The sequence below is a fragment of the Microcaecilia unicolor genome, chromosome 4 (genome assembly GCF_901765095.1).
Source record: "Microcaecilia unicolor chromosome 4, aMicUni1.1, whole genome shotgun sequence".
NCBI classification, from domain to species: domain Eukaryota; kingdom Metazoa; phylum Chordata; class Amphibia; order Gymnophiona; family Siphonopidae; genus Microcaecilia; species Microcaecilia unicolor.
Genome location: NC_044034.1, coordinates 235,229,858 through 235,243,171, shown reverse-complemented (window position 1 = coordinate 235,243,171; position 13,314 = coordinate 235,229,858). Strand labels below are relative to the sequence as shown.

At 47.3% G+C, this 13,314-nt stretch overlaps 1 protein-coding gene across 1 annotated transcript in view; it reads left to right on the top strand.

Annotated features, from left to right (window-relative positions):
• ITGBL1 (integrin subunit beta like 1) overlaps nucleotides 1-13,314 on the top strand; it is a 477,502-nt gene that overhangs the window by 166,323 nt on the left and 297,865 nt on the right. The window lies entirely within an intron of this gene.

Here is a 13,314-nt window from a genome sequence, read left to right as displayed (position 1 = left end):
GTGGTGGGGGATGGGCACCAGCCTTGCGCCTCACATCCCTCCGGAGCTTGCGCCACTTGCGCTTGCAGTCCTCCACGTCCCTTGCACAATGGAAGACTGCATTGACGCTGTCACGGACTGCCTCCCACTCCCTCTGTTTGGTCGTTGCAGCCAGCCTCTGCCCTGTGGGAGCAAAGAGATGTTGGTGGCGTTGCTGGATCTCCTGGACCAGTAGCTCTACCTCGCCATCTGTAAAATTACCCTTCCGGGTTGGTGGTTGACGTGGCGGCATTGTACCAATGGGGTTTTCGAAAATACGGAGTGGGCGTTTATATTGGCGCCAAGAACGCCCATTGAGACGGGGGAATAGGCGTTTCTGATATGGGCGTTTGTTGTTCAATTATACACACAATTCCTAAGCGTGCCCAGCTGAGATAGCGATTAGGAACACATGGTTTCAATTATGAGTAGATAAATATGGGCGTCTCCACCTGCCTTCCCTTTCTTCATTGCCAATTTACCTGCCATTTCTTGCACTGAAACCTTGCCGGTTGTTCGTAATAATCATTTACAGGGTTTTACCCTCACTTATATGAAGGTATGTGTTTAGCAATGTATGCTTGGGTACACCTGTGTATTTAGGGGGGGGGGGGGGGGATTATTATTGGCCCTCAGCCACCACGCCTTCCGTTTCCTGTCTTCCACATCCCCTGATGCTCCCTTCCTTTCTCCCATTCTCTCTGCCTGGTTGTAGCAGGCAGTGTGTGGGGGCCAAGAATTTAGTACAGTCGGCCCAAATCATGCACCCCTCGGTAAGGGTCATTTCAATCAGGGAGATGTGCAGCTAATGTTCCAGAAGATAAAAGGCGCACTACACAGTCTTGAAACAGACGTTCATGGTAAGCTCTCATTTGTCTGCCACCTCTTCTTTTTGTGCTCATAGTCAAGGAGTGTGCATTCACTGTATGTATGTAGTCTGGAGTCAGATGTTAGGTAGCTCTGTTTTCACCAGGTTCCTCTGCACTGTACTGTGGGGTTGGCAGGTCCTCAGTGGTGTGGGCCAGCTGATGGAGGTGCAGTATTGGTTCCCGGTAGCTTCCATCTTCCTTGTTTATGTGGTGTACCCCAGTCCCCATTTATCAAGTGGCCACCCATTCTCAAGGTCCATAGGCGGGGGAGGGGAGAATGATTAATGCAATGGATGTGTATAGCACATTATGGAACACCTTCCTAAATTGCTCCATAGGTAGTAGGGAACATGCACATTACATTGTTTTTAATCGGTAGCCTGGACAAAATGATCGAGGTGGCTACAGATAGTGCCACTGAGGCCTATGACGTGGTGGTGAGGGAGAGGGGTGTGTGTACAGGTACCAACCCAAAGTAACTGGTGGTGGCTAAAGCCTGGTGGCTGCTGTGGCCTAGTGGTTAGAGCACCAGCCTTATAATCATAAGGTTGCTGGTTCAAATCCCACCTAAGGCAAGTCACTTCAGGGACAAAGTTTGATACAAACCCAGAATACTTGAATGTAACACACCTTGATTGACTACTGGAGAAAGTGTGATCACAGCTGCAAATAATGAGCACCATTTTTATTTGTGCCCTTCTCTACCACAAGTATTACATTGCAACTGTGATGAAGTAACCATCCATCTATTGGGTTTCCCATTGTTTCCCTTTTGCTCCTCAGCATTATATACTATAGCTGATGTATTCAATGTGAAAATATGAGCCAGCTGTTTGTAGGTCCTTCTTGGGCCCCCCCCCCCCCCCCCCCCCACCAATGTGGCTTGTGGGTAAGGATATGTGTCCATCAGACAGCAAACACTGTGTATGTGGTACCTGGAGTTATGTGGAAGTGGGTACCTGGCAGATCACACGTGGTACACTATTAATCTCTTATTGATGGCACTCTGTATTGTGGGTCAGTATGGTGGAGGGGAGGGAGGGAGAGAGAGATGCTGGCTGGCCATTTTTATTAATGAACACAAATATCCATCCAGCCTCCCTGGCCCAACCCCCCTGCACATATGGCCATGCAGGTTGGAATGAACAGGTGGCGTTCTGTATGGCCAACATTCTCAGACATACATCACCTTCTCATTCACACAGCACATTTAATGCTATGCATATTGCTGCCTCCTTCCTCTCAACTCAACAGCACCATTTGGTGATATGTAATGCACAAGGGAGACAAACACACACACACACCCTGATAGTTATATTGTAAGAGAAACATTTATTTCCCCCCCACCCCCACCCCTACAAAATAAGCCCCAACAATGCCCTCCTCCCCCCCACAACTCCCCACACAACCCCAACAATTCCCTCCCCCACCCCCCACAGAACCCCCAACATTTCCCTCCCACCACACACACAACCCCAACAATTCCCTCCCCCACCCCCCACAGAACCCCCAACATTTCCCTCCCCCCCCCACACACAACCCCAACAATTCCCTCCCCCACCCCCCACAGAACCCCCAACATTTCCCTCCCCCCACACACACAACCCCAACAATTCCCTCCCCCACCCCCCACAGAACCCCCAACATTTCCCTCCCCCCACACACACAACCCCAACGATTCCCTCCCACACCCCCCACAGAACCCCCAACATTTCCCTCCCCCCACACACACAACCCCAACAATTCCCTCCCCCACCCACTCCCCACACCCCCAACAGGCCCCCCCTATTTAAATTAAGGGCGGCCACGCCCTCTGAGCAAGGCCCTCTGTAGCAGGGCAATGAGCAGCCCCAGCAGTACCCTTAGTGGGCCCTGGAGCTGCTCATTGCCCTGCCGTAGGGCTCTCACCTCCTGCAGCAGCTGGTGCTGGCCAACTATAAGCTGCTGCTGGCCATCTACCAGCTGCTGCAGGAGGCGCACCACAGTAGCAGGGCCAAAGGCTGGAGGTGGGCCAGGGGACACTGAAGATGGCCCAGGGGATGGAGGTGGGCCAGGGGACACTGAAGCTGGCCCAGGGGATGGAGGTGGGCCAGGGGACACTGAAGCTGGCCCAGGGGATGGAGGTGGGCCAGGCGATGGCGCTGCCTGAGGGGAGGGAGAGGCCTCATACGGAGCTGCAGGTGGGGAGGGGTCCTCATGAATGTCCTCATCCTCATCTATGATGAGGACTCCCTCCTCCGAGTCCGAGTCCTCCTCCTCCTGGTGGGCCGCCTCCTGGCCTGGCTGCTGCTCCTCCTCCTCCTCATCCAGGTGCCCCTCCTCCTGCTCCTCCTCCTCCTGCTCCTCCTGCTCCTCCTCCTCTTGCTCCTCCTCCTCCTCCTGGAGGTGGTGGCCCTCCTCATCCTCCCGCTCAGCTTCCTGCTGGTGGAGCCCTGTGTATGTAAAAGGAGTGTGATTGAGATCAGTGCATACACCATGGCTTGCATAGTGCAGTAGCTGGGTGGCGTGAGGCAGGGGATGGGGCAGGGTGTGGTAAGGCGTAGCCTATGCCCATGGGGAATGAGCTGCATCAGATGACATGAAACAGAACCCTGGACCCTCCTCTGACACACACCACGCAGGACATGTTGCCATACCAAATTCATTGCTGACCAGCATGTTTGTGAGATGCAACGAGGGGTTGATGGGCAGTTGTTGTAGGAGTTATTGGGGGGGGGGGGGGCAGTGGGAAGGGTGTTGAGCACAATTCTTTTATGTGATTTAGGCCATAACATGCAGTAAAAGTAGGGCCTCAGGCAGCTGTACCAGGACACAGTAATCAGCCACCACAATAAGGGGAATAGTAAAGTGTGGCATATCATCTCATTCATCTCGGGGGGATGGTCGGACGTTGCAGGCACGCTCATGGGAGAACCCCTGCAACCTGCATCCTTGATCTGGGACAGATATGGTATTACTTACTAGGTGGCTATTAGGCTATTAGGCACATGGGAAGTGATATTGTACAACACATTTGCTTTATTCATGAAATGTATGTAGTAATCTGTACAGGTGTCCTGTTTTTGAATACTTACGGCGAGCCCTGAGGTGCCTTCGCACCGCCCGGATGAGGTCGGGCCTCTCCCGCGTCACCCGGCGGAACCGCCTCCTCAGGGACTCCAGGTCCCGGTGGACTCCAAAGCGTCTGTAAGATATAAGTTTGTAGAGCAGGGGTCAGGGGTGTTGGTCCTTTTTATCCTCTGCACACATTCATTTGCTATTCACATACCAGAGAGAGAGGGTCTACAGTGTTGGGGGGGGGGGGCACCTCCATTGGTAGTGAATCATAGGAGCCACCTTTTTACCATTTTGGGGGGTGGAACCCCCAGTGGAGATGACCCCTCCCTCCATACATACAGTGGGGGAAATAAGTATTTGATCCCTTGCTGATTTTGTAAGTTTGCCCACTGACAAAGACATGAGCAGCCCATAATTGAAGGGTAGGTTATTGGTAACAGTGAGAGATAGCACATCACAAATTAAATCCGGAAAATCACATTGTGGAAAGTATATGAATTTATTTGCATTCTGCAGAGGGAAATAAGTATTTGATCCCCCACCAACCAGTAAGAGATCTGGCCCCTACAGACCAGGTAGATGCTCCAAATCAACTCGTTACCTGCATGACAGACAGCTGTCGGCAATGGTCACCTGTATGAAAGACACCTGTCCACAGACTCAGTGAATCAGTCAGACTCTAACCTCTACAAAATGGCCAAGAGCAAGGAGCTGTCTAAGGATGTCAGGGACAAGATCATACACCTGCACAAGGCTGGAATGGGCTACAAAACCATCAGTAAGACGCTGGGCGAGAAGGAGACAACTGTTGGTGCCATAGTAAGAAAATGGAAGAAGTACAAAATGACTGTCAATCGACAAAGATCTGGGGCTCCACGCAAAATCTCACCTCGTGGGGTATCCTTGATCATGAGGAAGGTTAGAAATCAGCCTACAACTACAAGGGGGGAACTTGTCAATGATCTCAAGGCAGCTGGGACCACTGTCACCACGAAAACCATTGGTAACACATTACGACATAACGGATTGCAATCCTGCAGTGCCCGCAAGGTCCCCCTGCTCCGGAAGGCACATGTGACGGCCCGTCTGAAGTTTGCCAGTGAACACCTGGATGATGCCGAGAGTGATTGGGAGAAGGTGCTGTGGTCAGATGAGACAAAAATTGAGCTCTTTGGCATGAACTCAACTCGCCGTGTTTGGAGGAAGAGAAATGCTGCCTATGACCCAAAGAACACCATCCCCACTGTCAAGCATGGAGGTGGAAATGTTATGTTTTGGGGGTGTTTCTCTGCTAAGGGCACAGGACTACTTCACCGCATCAATGGGAGAATGGATGGGGCCATGTACCGTACAATTCTGAGTGACAACCTCCTTCCCTCCGCCAGGGCCTTAAAAATGGGTCGTGGCTGGGTCTTCCAGCACGACAATGACCCAAAACATACAGCCAAGGCAACAAAGGAGTGGCTCAGGAAGAAGCACATTAGGGTCATGGAGTGGCCTAGCCAGTCACCAGACCTTAATCCCATTGAAAACTTATGGAGGGAGCTGAAGCTGCGAGTTGCCAAGCGACAGCCCAGAACTCTTAATGATTTAGAGATGATCTGCAAAGAGGAGTGGACCAAAATTCCTCCTGACATGTGTGCAAACCTCATCATCAACTACAGAAGACGTCTGACCGCTGTGCTTGCCAACAAGGGTTTTGCCACCAAGTATTAGGTCTTGTTTGCCAGAGGGATCAAATACTTATTTCCCTCTGCAGAATGCAAATAAATTCATATACTTTCCACAATGTGATTTTCCGGATTTAATTTGTGATGTGCTATCTCTCACTGTTACCAATAACCTACCCTTCAATTATGGGCTGCTCATGTCTTTGTCAGTGGGCAAACTTACAAAATCAGCAAGGGATCAAATACTTATTTCCCCCACTGTATTTGATATTGGGGGTGGGGTGGTGAAGCACCCACAGCAGCCACCGAGTTGGTTCCTATGCAGATGATGCCAGAGAGGTGGGCATGAGGCCAGACAGTACCATTTGTATACATTATAATGTATGCTTGTTAAACTACTTTATATGTGTTATCATGACCATGTTATAAAGTATGGTATAGGTTTCATTGGTCTCATGCTTCCACTATTCGGAGGCGTTGTAACCCACTGGCTGCAAAGAGGGGTTGGAAAATGTGGCCTTCACATAACTAACGAAATTGTCACATAACACTAATAGCATAGTCACATACCTAACCTAACGAAATACATTCTTGTAGGGATGTGGGAATGGTGGTCGTTTCAATAACATAAAAATTATTAGTGATTGTGCATGTTCCTATATTACTCATGATCCTTGCATGGACACTCCAGTTACTGCTGGTAACATTGATGACGGAGCTGTTATATGTGTAGGTACAGGAGGGGAGGGGGGTTGGGCCATAACCTTACCTTTCTAGTCTTTCCCGGATGTGGGACCAGGCTCGCATGGCCTGCAGCCTGGGGGGCAGGTGGTGGTGCTGGATAAACAGCCTGTGCCGGTGCCTTAGGCACAGCCGCACCAGCAGCAGGCTCTCCTCCTGTCCGAAGTTGGGTTCTCTTCGTTGTGCCATTTTTCCACGTGTTGGAAAAGAAGTGCCTTATATTAGACGACCTTGCGTGAGGGACGTCGTTTCATGCACAGCTCCATATATGGATAACCATTCCATATATGGCCCCTATCAGCACGTGGACGCCCTCATAAGCATAGACGTCTTTGACGTGCACCTGCCTGCACGTGTGTGGAACGTGCCTTATGACGCACCCCACCCGACCCTTTTCACATATACACAATATGCATATAGCTGCATGTTCAGTAGGTGTACAGTGCATGCAGATCCGGACATGCAGATGGGCACATATGCTGAAAGTATGGGTGGAGCAGCATGATATGTCTGTAGTTGACACATATACGCGTTCCTCATATTTTCCCGTACCTGGATGGCCTGAACAACATGTACTGTACTTGCGATACACCTATGTACATTATTTTACACACCACGTGATTTGGTCGTTTGCACCTGCAATAATCGACCATCTTAGGGCGCCCAATTTAGTCACGCTTATGCGCTCGTCATTTGATTGTGTTCTTACAGGGATAATCGATTATCGAAAAACGCCCACACTATTTTTCCATTATACATGTCTATTTTTGGACGTTTTCGTAAGAACGTCCTAATTCGTACTTGGACGATCTTTCAATTATGCCCCTCCATGTGAACACATATGTATATATGCCAGTATTCTAGTAATTTCTTGGAGCCTAAATGTTGACAGCCTCTTTATAGAATTACTCCTCTATGGGACTCAGTTCTGTAAATGGTGCCCAAATTTGAGTGCCAAAAAACAATGCCCACTAAGTACTATTCTATAAACAGCACTCCAAGTTAAGTACATAAGTAATGCCATACTGGGAAAAGACCAATGGTCCATCGAGCCCAGCATCCTGTCTATGACAGCGGCCAATCCAGGCCAAGGGCACCTGGCAAGCTTCCCAAACGTACAAACATTCTATACATGTTATTCCTGGAATTTTGGATTTTTCCAAGTCCGTTTAGTAGCGGTTTATGGACTTGTCCTTTAGGAAACCGTCCAACCCCTTTTTAAACTCTGCTAAGCTAACCGCCTTCACCACTTTCTCCGGCAACGAATTCCAGAGTTTAATTACACGTTGGGTGAAGAAAAATTTTCTCCGATTTGTTTTAAATTTACTACACTGTAGTTTCATCACATGCCCCCTAGTCCTAGTATTTTTGGAAAGCATGAACAGACGCTTCACATCCACCTGTTCCACTCCACTCATTATTTTATATACCTCTATCATGTCTCCCCTCAGCCGTCTCTTCTCCAAGCTGTATAGCCCTAGCCTCCTTAGTCTTTCTTCATAGGGAAGTCGTTGTGTACTGTTTTAAAGAATAACTTGTAGTGCTGGGATCCATGGCCACTTTTGGCATAAGGATTTATACCAACTGAACCCTTGTGTAAAACCCTGTGTCAAAATTACGTGTGGATCCCCCAAATTCTATAACACTGCCTGCAAATCCCAGAAATGCCCCTGACTCGTCCATGGCCCTCCCGTGGTCATGCCCCCTTTTCAGATCCACATGGAAAAATTTAGTTGCACATCATTATAGAATGGTAACTATAAAGAGGAGTGTGTAAATTCCAATTATTGCCAATTATTAATCATTAGCGCCCAATTATCAGTGCTAATTGTCTCATTAAGGGGCCCTTTTACTAAGCCACGTAAGCGTATATATGCGTCCAATGTGCGCCAAAATGGAGTTACCGCATGGCTACCGCGTGGCTCTTGCAGTAATTTCATTTTTGCTGCATGTCTGATAACGTGTGTCCAAAAAATAATTTTTATTTTTGGCTGCGCTTATCGGACCTGCACCATGGCATTTGGTGCGCATAGGTCATTACCGCCCAGTTACTGCATGAGATTTTACCACTAGGTCAATGGCTAGCAGTAAGGTCTTAGACCAAAAATGGACGTGCGCTGAAAAATGATTCTGCGCGCTCCCAAAAACCGCATCTACAGTACCACAGGTCCTTTTTCAATGTGCCTTTGTAAAAGGACCCCTAAGCAATTAAATTGCACACTCAATTTAGGTGTGCACCCATATTTGAGCGTTATGTATAGAATTAGTCCTAATCTTGTTTTGAATGAGATAGCAAATCAAGAGCCCTGTTTACTAAGGTGCGTTATTGGCGCATTAGTATTCTTAACACACATTAACCATGTATGTGCGTTAACTGTGTACGTACCTACAATATCCCTGCCTACATGTTTAACGCATGTGTTAATAGTAGGCGTGTTAAAAACGCTAATGTATCCTAGTAAACAGGGCCCCAAGTTCTCTTTAAGGTATACTTTTTAATTTTAGATTTTAAATTTTTAAAATGCAGGAAATTTTTAAAAATTAAAAAAAAATTACAATTTAAAGAGAACTTGATTTGCTATCTCGTTCAAAGCAAAATTAGGACTATTTTGTCTTCAGTCTCTTATTATACTTGCTAGATTTTTTGCTGAAGCTTGCCCTGTTATTATATTGAGTTATGTCATTGAATTATGAAAGTAAACATCCAAAATTTGACTCCATCTTTAAATTTGGGTGAACATTCCATTGTGCAAAAGAAATGAAGGAGAATCCGCATGTGCAAATAGGAAAGGAAGCAACCGAATCTGCAAAATAAGAACAACAGGTGGACTATGCACATATATATTGAGAAATGCAAAGTCCAAGAAATATATGTCGATCAAAACTTGACACATAAATGATTAAGGAGAACATAACTGAAATCTAGAGATTGATAGTTGCAGCTCAGGACAGTTGATTACAGATGAGATGGTTCACAGCAAGTATAGAAATTCTGGTAAAATACATATGTGAATGCTATTAGGATTTAATAAAGGGAAAGGGAATTGGGACTTGATATACCACCTTTCTGAGGTTTTTGCAACTACATTCAAAGTGGTTTACATATATTCACGTACTTATTTTGTACCAGGGGCAATGGGAGGGTTAAGTGACTTGCCAGAGTCACAAGGAGCTGCAGTGGGAATTGAACTCAGTTCCTCAGGATCAAAGTCCACTGCACTAACCACTAGGCTAAACCATCTTTCTGTGGTATAATCAAAGCGGTTTACATTTGTTGTATGCAGGTTCTTGTAAATTCTGTAAGATAGAACTGGAGATTAACTATTTCCATAGCTGGTTGCAAGTTCCTGATTGGAGAAAATTGCTATACTAAACAGTAGAACAAGGTGGCATGTCTCATCCATTGGAAATTTTGTAAATACTACAAGCATTACTGTACCAGAAAAGCACTTGATTATAACCATAAGAGAATTATGGAACATGAAGAGGTTGTAATCATCTGAGACATTGCCATTCTGACTTATAAAAAGCTTGATGCAAGGAAACAAGACATAGTGATAAAGGAGAAAAACACAAGAGTTGCATTGATGATATTTACTGGGTTCACTTTTGTGTAAGAAGTCTGTGAAGGTTCATTGGGAAAACTGCCATCAAAACATTTAAAAATGAGATCAACATTGCAAAAATTCAATACTATAACAAAATAATTGGTGGTAATTTCCTTAATACCAGTAAACGTTTCAATCTGATAAAAAGCCTATTACCCACAAAAGAAATAACCACAACCACTGAGTCCCCACCAACAGCAGAGCAACTGGCTACTTTTTTTGAACAACAAATAGTTAAAATCAGAGAAGGAGTACTCAAATTAAAATCAGCCATCAAGATATTTATGAATAACAGTCAGACACACATACAGGAATAGCTACCAACAGAATCTGGTCTTCCTTCCAACTACCAACCAATGACACAGTAAAACATTACCTCCTAAAATATCAACCTCACAATGCATACTAGACCCTTGTCCATAGGCATAGACTGGGGGGGCGAGGGGGGGCAATGCCCCCCCAAACGACGATGACGTGGACTGGCGCTAGAAGTGAAAAAAAAAAAAAAAACAAGCAGGCACGCGCTCGTCTCCGTCCGCTTCGCTGCTTCCCTGCCCTCTCTGTCTGCGTCCCGCCCGAAAGGAAATGACATCAGAGGAATGCGGGACGCAGACAGAGAGGGCAGGGAAGCAGCGAAGCGGACGGAGACTAGCGTGTCTATCTACCCCCTCTCTTCCTACCCTCAGGCGCAGGCAGCACCAATCTTCTCTAAGTCTTTCTTGTTCCTGGCAGTGGTAGCGACGTACACGCTGCCTTCAGCTCTGCCCCGAAGCCTTCTCTTCAAGTTCCTGTTCCCGCATAGGTGGGAACAGGAACTTGAAGAGAAGGCTTCCGGGGCAGACCGAAGGCAGCGTGTACGTCGCTACCGCTGCCAGGAACACAGAAAGGCTGAAGAAGACTGCTGCCTGCACCGGAGGGAGGGAGGGAGGAAGAGAGGGGGTAAACGGAGTCACGATCCTGGACCTCGCGGGGGGGGGGGGGGGGCAGCAGAGGGAAGATGAATGGGACTGGGAGGGTGGAGAGCAGAGGGAAGGAGTAAGAGATGGATGGGACTGGGAGGGGTGGGTGGGGAGCAGAGGGAAGGACCAGGAATTGGATTGGACTGGACTGGGAAAGGAGGTCAGAGGGAAGGAGCAGGAGATGGATGGGACTGGGAGGGGTGGGAAGCAGAGGGAAGGAGCAGGAGATGGATGGGACTGGGAGGGTGGGAAGCAGAGGGAAGGAGCAGGAGATGGATGGGACTGGGAGGGGTGGGAAGCAGAGGGAAGGAGCAAGAGATGGATGGGACTGGGAGGGGTGGGTGGGGAGCAGAGGGAAGGACCAGGAGATGGATGGGACTGGGAGGGTGGGAAGCAAAGGGAAGGAGCAGGAGATGGATGGGACTGGGAGGGGTGGGAAGCAGAGGGAAGGAGCAAGAGATGGATGGGACTTGGAGGGGTGGGTGGGGAGCAGAGGGAAGGACCAGGAATTGGATGGGACTGGGAGGGTGGGAAGCAGAGGGAAGGAGCAGGAGATGGATGGGACTGGGAGGGTGGGAAGCAGTGGGAAGGAGCAGGAGATGGATGGGACTGGGAGGGGTGGGTGGGGAGCAGAGGGAAGGACCAGGAATTGGATGGGACTGGGAGGGTGGGAAGCAGTGGGAAGGAGCAGGAGATGGATGGGACTGGGAGGGGTGGGAAGCAGAGGGAAGGAGCAAGAGATGGATGGGACTGGGAGGGGTGGGTGGGGAGCAGAGGGAAGGACCAGGAATTGGATTGGACTGGGAAATGAGGTGAGCAGAGGGAAGAAGCAGGAGATGGATGGGACTGGGAGGGGTGGGGAGCAGAGGGAAGCCTACTGGAAAGAAGACACTGCATAAAACAGAAGACACTGGGACCAAAGCGAATAGAAAAACTAAATGATCAACAAAGGTAAAAAAGTATTTTATTCAGAATATATTAATTGAAATATGTCAGCTTTTTGAAATGTGCATCTGTGATATTTTGCCTGTAAATTTCAATTCCTTCCTCCATATTAGCATATTCATTTGCATATGTATATATGCAAATGAATATGCTAATATGCTCCGCCCCATCCTTTGCCCCCCCAAATGAAACAGTCAAACTACGCCTATGCCCTTGTCCTAGTTACTGTATGAAGGAAGCTCCTAATATGTTCATTAATCTGCTTCAGCAGCATATTGCCTTCCTACTATTCCACGGCACTTTCCCTGATAATAAAGGCTCTATTATCCTAACACCAATACCAAAAAACAATTCAATCACCATAACTGATGTAACAAACTACAGACCAGTATCCTCCATTCCTTTGATGATAAAGGCTCTACTGTGAAGGTGGATTTGTATATTGAAGCGATTACCTCCTTTCTTTTTGGTTCTCTTGATTTGTGTTATTTCTTAGCTAGGTGGGCATAGGTCGAGCTATATTGGGCCATCTTTGAGATGCAGCCATGTTTCTGTTATTGGTGACAATGGTGAACCTTGAGGTGGTTAGAAAACTCTTGATCCATCTAAGTATATTTCCACCAATCCCGAAGTGGTCTAGAAGTCGAAGAAGTATATTGTAGTTTACCATATCAAATGCACTCGACATGGCGAATTGGAGAAGTATGCTTTTATCTAAGGCTATTTCATGCTTGAATTTGGCCAGGAGAGTAACCAGAACAGTTTTGGTGCTATGGGATGGGCAGAATCCTGATTGAGATTCATGTAGTAGTGAGAACTTATCCATATAGTCAAAGAGCTCTTTGGTCACCATGCTCTCCATCAGTTTGACTACTAGTGGGATAGATGCGACTGGGCGGTAGTTAGTGAGATCGTTTGTTTTTTTCTTTGTGTCCTTCGGTATAGGGGTGAGTAGAATGTTGCCATGTTCTTCATGGAAAAGACCTTGTTGGAGCATGTAGTTTAGGTAGGATGTAAGGTCTTCTATGAAGCGATTGGGGGCGGATTTGAGTAGGTGGCTAGGGCAGGTGTCCAATTTGCAGTGGGTATTGGAGAATCTAAGAATTGCTTGGGTAACTGATCAATGGTGAGGCGGGAAAATTTTGACCAGCTGCTGTCTGCTGGGCATTCTCCAAGGTCAGAGTCCAGTTCATTGATAAAGCTTTCCATGTCGGTGTTGTGTTGAGGAAGTGTATTTCATAATTTTATTATTTTGTCATTGAAGTAATTTGTGAGTTTATCTGCAGATGGAATATCTGAGTTGGTTATGGTGATTGGAGTGGTGTCTAGGAGCTTATTTAAGAGTTGAAATAGTTTCTTCAGGTCTTTATAATCCGGTCCTATTTTAGCTTTGTAGTAGGATCTTTTGGACTGTCTTATTGCATGTTTGTATTTTCTTTGTGTTTGT